Source organism: Lepisosteus oculatus, chromosome 1, assembly GCF_040954835.1.
Source record: "Lepisosteus oculatus isolate fLepOcu1 chromosome 1, fLepOcu1.hap2, whole genome shotgun sequence".
Taxonomy (NCBI): Eukaryota; Metazoa; Chordata; class Actinopteri; order Semionotiformes; family Lepisosteidae; genus Lepisosteus; species Lepisosteus oculatus.
The window spans coordinates 18,555,598-18,561,743 of record NC_090696.1 but is presented as its reverse complement, the minus strand read 5'-3'; positions in this window follow the sequence as shown (position 1 = coordinate 18,561,743).

The window sequence follows — 6,146 nt, the reverse complement described above, 5'->3', positions numbered from 1 at the left end:
GCTGTGGGATTCTCATTTAAAAAAGCACTCTGTAATTATGAAATACTTAGAATATAACAATGATAAAGGGCTACTGGAAAAACACTGTGTTCATGATCTCAGGCAGGCTATCAGTACAGCTATCCTTTCATTTCCTATATCAGGAATAAAACAAACAATTTAAAATTTCTATGGCAAAAGAATCCTTGATAATGCACAAGTTGAAAGGAGAAGTACTGTGTCTCTTTACTTCATTCATTAATGTCCATTTAAATTAAAAACAGGGGTAGGCTTTAGTGTGGCGGCTTTATTTTGTCTCCCCTATTCATCCAGCTCAACATGGTTGTGGTTGAACACAAGTCACTGCTACGCTTTGTGTTGCTCTGCATCTGCACAGCCTAAAGTAGTGCTATACCAGCTATGCCAAAGGGCCAGTCCCCCGGTCCTTGGAAGTGATGTCACAGTAGAAGCCTCATCTTGGGCTACGAGACCAGTTGTACCAACTGCCAAAACTGCAATCTGCAATCCAAATAGTTTCCTCTTACTTTAGACAGACAATGAGATAAAATTCATCTCTAGGGCAAAAACATTTGCTTGCCTTTAAGAAAAATCCATTAACAACAAGCTCAAAATAGCCAGCAACCCTCAGCAGTTATTTTTCTTTAGTTGCCTGTTTCTCCTTTATGTACAAAGTTTGAATTTATAAAGAACACATAACAATGAATCCTTCTTGCACCTGGGAGAGAACATTCAAAATCTGAATGATGTAATCAGGCTGCTGTACACCTGTTGTAAAAGTGTGTGGGTGTATGTCTCATTCTCCGTCTCTGTAGGTGAGTGCTTGTGTCTCTCCATCTGCATGTACTGGTCTGAGTGACGTCTGGGCTGCAAAAAACACAATCTCTTCGAGTGCAGTAAAACTAAACTATCCTTTATTACCAAGGCTTTTTACCTGCTTAGTTTGGGTTTTTTTTCTCTTCATACTGTACATGTTAAACATGTATGTGTTTAATGTGTCTTTTACCTGCCTGCAAAGCGAATTTCCCTTGTGGAACAATAAGGAGGTAATCATGGCACATGTGCTGGTGTGGATACCAGCTTATGTATGTTGTTGTATTGATGGCTTAAACCCAGGGTCTTAGATCTTCCTGTGCATGTCTGCATATTGGCTCTATAATCTCCAGTTCATTCCATTTCAGCACTTTCCAAATGCTTGATTTATGGGTTAAAGAGTGTTGTATTGTGTGGATGGCCATTACCCACAAAGCCCTATTTCAAAGAATGGGTACCCCAATGTTTCAGACTCCATCTTCCACAACTCCATCCAAGTTATAATGCGCAGCAAAAGTAGACAAGAAGATATGCTGCAAGAAATGGATCTTTCAGCATCGAAGATTGGGTGATTTCGATTTGGGTGCTTTCCTTCTTTCTGTGATCAAATCCAATGGGATCTGGCAAAGTGGAGCCTTTTCCTACCCTTCCATCAGGAAAATGTGTTACAGATGGGTATTTTCAATGAACGTTCCCCAACGACCCAGAGTCAGAGAAAGGTCTTCACATGGGCAGTAGAGAGGTTTTGGAGGGACCGGTGAGAAACCGTGCGCTGGGGAATTCGTATAGCAAAAAAAGAAAGAAAACTGAACAATCGCCAGTGGCTTTAGCTGAAATGAGATTATGCATGTTTTCCCTCTCTGCAATATGTGAAGGATGAAACTCAATTGAGAGAAAAGAGCAGCTGTCCGTTGTGTTTGCAGGAAGGTATGACTTCTTCTCAGAAAGCCAATTAGCGTAAGGAAATCGCTCCGGTGCCATGACCCAGCCCCAGAATAGCAGGCTCGGCTCGCTCTCGCAGCTCTGGAGGAGGAAGGCTGCGATTGCTGCCTCTCTCGGGATGCTCTGTTTAATAACACAGTCAATACTAATTGAATCTTCGTTTTGCCTCGCTCGATATCCTATTATTTTCTGGATCAATGGCCCTGAGATCGCAACGCAGCTGGTCGATCACAATGCTCTCCCTGGGGTCCAGGAGAGGGTTCTCGTGTTTTTTTTTTTGTTCTGGTTGTTATTTTTTCAAAGGAAAATCGCAGCAATGTCAGAGCTCCTTGTCCGTAGGAGCAAAAATATTCAGGGATGAGCTCGCAGAGACTGATGCAGTAAGCATGCTTTAGTAACAGAAGGAAAAATATGGCCTTTACGTAGCGCTGCCTCTTACAGAAAGTATTTAAAAGAATAATTCCTTTGATTTACGGTGCCCCTTTCATCCCAAAGGATCAAAGCACTTTACATAGAGGAGGGGACCCACTTCATCCACAACTGAAGCTCAGCGCCACCTGGGTGACACACAGCAGCCTTTCGGCGCCAGCTGTCCCGTTGCACAGCAGACCAGAGGGAGAAATCGTGTCACCAGCTGAATTAGGGGAGACCTTTCCTGAGGTCAGATGCTGGATGTCCCAAATGCAATACACCCCCGGACACTGGAGTTATCGCCCCTCCTTTTACAAGCAGTGCCAACGGGATCTTTAATGACCGAGCACTCAGGACTTCGGCGTAACAGCTCATGTAAATGACAGCACCCCCGACAGCACAGCGACTCCTGGTCATCATCATGGGTTTGGAGGTCAGAGCGCCACCTGCTGGTTGAGGAACCAGTGATAAGTGCACTGTAATAAGATCAGTAAGTGTACAGCAAATGTAACTGTAATACGGTCGGCCTTCACTTTAGCAAAAGACTGTCAAATCGTGGTAAAAGCACCTGATAAATTGTAATTGCAGATTGCAGGGAGTCGTCATTTGCAGACCGTGAGAAATCAAATGTAAATACATTATATCAAATTGGAAAAACAGGTAATAAATGCAAATCAAGTGTAAATTTATCTCATTCAATTTTCACATCGGACCACAGTCTGTGGCTTAAGATAGAGCAGGAGCTGAATTTAAGTGCCACAGACTCCAACATGCTTTCTGGATAGATGAACAACAATCACCACAGCACATATTTAATTCTTTGTGCATTGCTGATGTGAATGACAATAAAATGATTTTTTCCGTCTCTCCATCCCTGAATACGGAACAAATTCAATTAGTTTTCCGTCTCTTTTTTTCAGAATGATTTCGTTTTGCATGCACGCATGTGACGCACAGCGCCGAATCCAAATTTGCTCAGCACTTGCAAATTAGGAGCAAATGTAATAAGTGTGGCAAACAGTACGAAGAGACTTACAGAAGATCAATTACGAGAACACAAACTTAAACATTGGCGTGTTTTATGGCTCAGGTTAGGGGTATACTGTAGGTTTGCATGCTCCAGTTTGATAACAGTGGCTGTATGAACATGAATTTCTTGACCTCGCCTGATCCCTGTTCAAGGACACATTGTACTTTTTGCTGAGAATTGTTGTTAAGCTTTTTTCCCCTCTCTACCTCACTCTATTTTGAGGAAAGCAAATGTAAATATCTTTGACACTTTCTTTTTTTAATTTGGAATCGCCAGTTATATTTTTTCTTATATTGCACACCCAGGCAAGTGTGGAATTGTCCACCAGACCAACAACAACCAGCGCACGTTTCTACAATATGGTGGCCTTTAGGTCTTGGTCAGCTGATCGATGCGTTGCGCGAGCTCTACATGGGGGGTTAACGTCCACGTGTGACGCCGGCATGCCGAGAGCTCGGGTCGACTAACTGAAGCTCACACTTACAGCGCCCATATTAGAACATCCTCCCCCAGTCCTGTGTCCCTCCCACTGCGATTCGGCAGCTGTGCACCGTGACATGAACCCGGCTCGAACCAGCGGCAGCGAGTGCGCTTCTTGGCACGGCCACGTCAAATCAAAGCGTTTGAGCTCAGCGCGACATTCGTTCACTTCATGGGTTCGGTGACGTAACCGATACCTCAGCTGTGATGAACTTGGTAGGGCCAAATAGCTTTAATCATGGTAAGATGTCTTCGTCAATTACAGTATATTTGCACATGGTTGTACAAATGAATCACACACGTGCAGAGTTGTTGTCTTTCAACGAAAACATACAGGGTGTGTGGAAACAGTTCGCTGGTAGGTGCTTCGTTAATACAAAGCGACATGAATTTCCTGGCAGCAACCTGACTCAAGACAGCGATGTTCCGCGGACGCAGAGACAACGCGGTGCGGTCGGCTCGCTGCTTTTCCGCCGTAAAGCTAATCCTGCTGTATGTTCGTGCTGTGCCGGGCGGCTCCCTAACCGTCCTTCGATAGATTTACATGTCCCTAGATTTACAGTGTTTCTCAACCTGTTTTCTACCAGGGATCGAGTCCCAATTTAGAACCATCTAACCGCTTCACCCAGCTGAGGGTCACGGGGAGCCGGAGCAACGGGCGAAGGCAGGATACACCCTGGACAGGACACCAGTCCATCCCGGGACAGACAGACACAGACACAGCAGGGGCAGTTTTCCTAGCAGCCGACTAACCTACCAGCATGTCTTTGGGCTGTGGGAGGAAACCGGATCGTGGGGAGAACATGCAAACTCCACACTGAGAGGTGAGATTTGGACCTGGGCTCCCGGAAGCATTTCTGATTACAAGAGAGCCATTTAGGCCACGGAGCTATCTGGGCTCTGAGGCAAAATAACAAAATAAAACAATGGAAGGAAAAAATATTGAATTCATCCATTATAACCCTGTCTCTCTGCTTCGGTCCGTGAGGGGGGGGGGGCAAAGGATTGGACAGCTTTGCTCTGGTACCGGCGCCGAACCAGAGACGTCAAAACCAACCGCCTCCTGCCTTCTGGGTTTTGTTCCAATACGAGTCGTCAATTAAACAATGAACCCAATTATTAACTTACTTAGAGGATAGTTCAGGTGGGTAGCTGCGTCAGCGTGCATAGTCTGCAAAGGAAGAAGTAATAGGTTTATTTAGTGCTCAAAAGAGAAGAGAGAAAACACAACGTTTCGGCTGTGAAACCTTCCTCACAGCCGAAACGTTGTGTTTTCTCTCGCCTCTTTTCAGCATGGAATAAACCTATTACTTCTTCCTTAGACAGAGGAAGGTTCTTAAGGTCGTTTGCAGCTGATAACACAAAGCGTTCCCTTCCTCAGGAGCGAGTCACTGCCTATACCTATAAACACCCATGAAACAGTTTGGGATGGAGATATTACAATTATGCAAATAATTAAGCCCACTGTGTAACTGAGAGCTGTTTCAACCCCGACTTTCCCACAAAGAGATGCTGTTCAGTGCCAGACAGAGAGACAGACACAACTCCTACGCCGAGAGATGCAATTTGTTTGGCTAGCCGCTGGGGTTTTTTCTGAGCCGGGACTAATTGGCATTTTAAGAGAATTGTTATAATAAGTCTGTTTGAATGGCTTGACTTCCATCTGCAGTCTGTCGCATTTGCAGTACCCCTTTGAACTGAAAATTGGATGGAAACTACGCAAGTCTCCGCTCCAAGCTGGAACATTTCATGGCTTTTAAATGTTTCTATTTCTCCTCCTCGCTGGCGCTTTAAGCAAAATGAAGAAGGAGACTTCAAATAAAGGGAAATGAAATTAAATCTTAACCGCAATTATTCATTTATTTTGTCTGGGAGGAGTTAAAGTGTGAATTAAGAAAGAATTGGCAACCGTCAATTCATTGTCACTCTTTCCTGTAGTTTAGTGATGTGCGTGTAAGTATGTAGTAGTATAATAATAATTACTCACACTTATATAGCTCTTTTCTGGACACTCCACTCTATCACCACCACCAATGTGCAGCATCTAGCTGGATGGTGCACCAGTACTCTCACTGCACACCAGCTACTGTACCAGTGGGGAGGAGAACAGAGTAATGAAGCCAATTCATAGATGGGGTCACAGTTGGTGAAAGCCGGGGAAAATCTGGCCAGGACAATGGGGTAACACCCCTACTCTTTTTGAGAAACGCCCTGGGATTTCTAATGACCACAGAGAGTCGGGACCTCAGTTTTACGTCTCATCCAAAGGACAGTATCTTTTTTACAGTATAGTGTCCCCATCACTATACTGGGTTATTAGGACCTACACAGACCGCAGGGTGAGTGCCCCCTGCTGGCCCCACTAACACCTCTTCCAGCACCAACCTTAGCTTTTCCCAGGAGGTCTCCCCACAAGGTAGAGGCCAGGCTCACACCTGCTGAGCTTCAGTGGGCTGCCAGCTCTGAGCTGTGA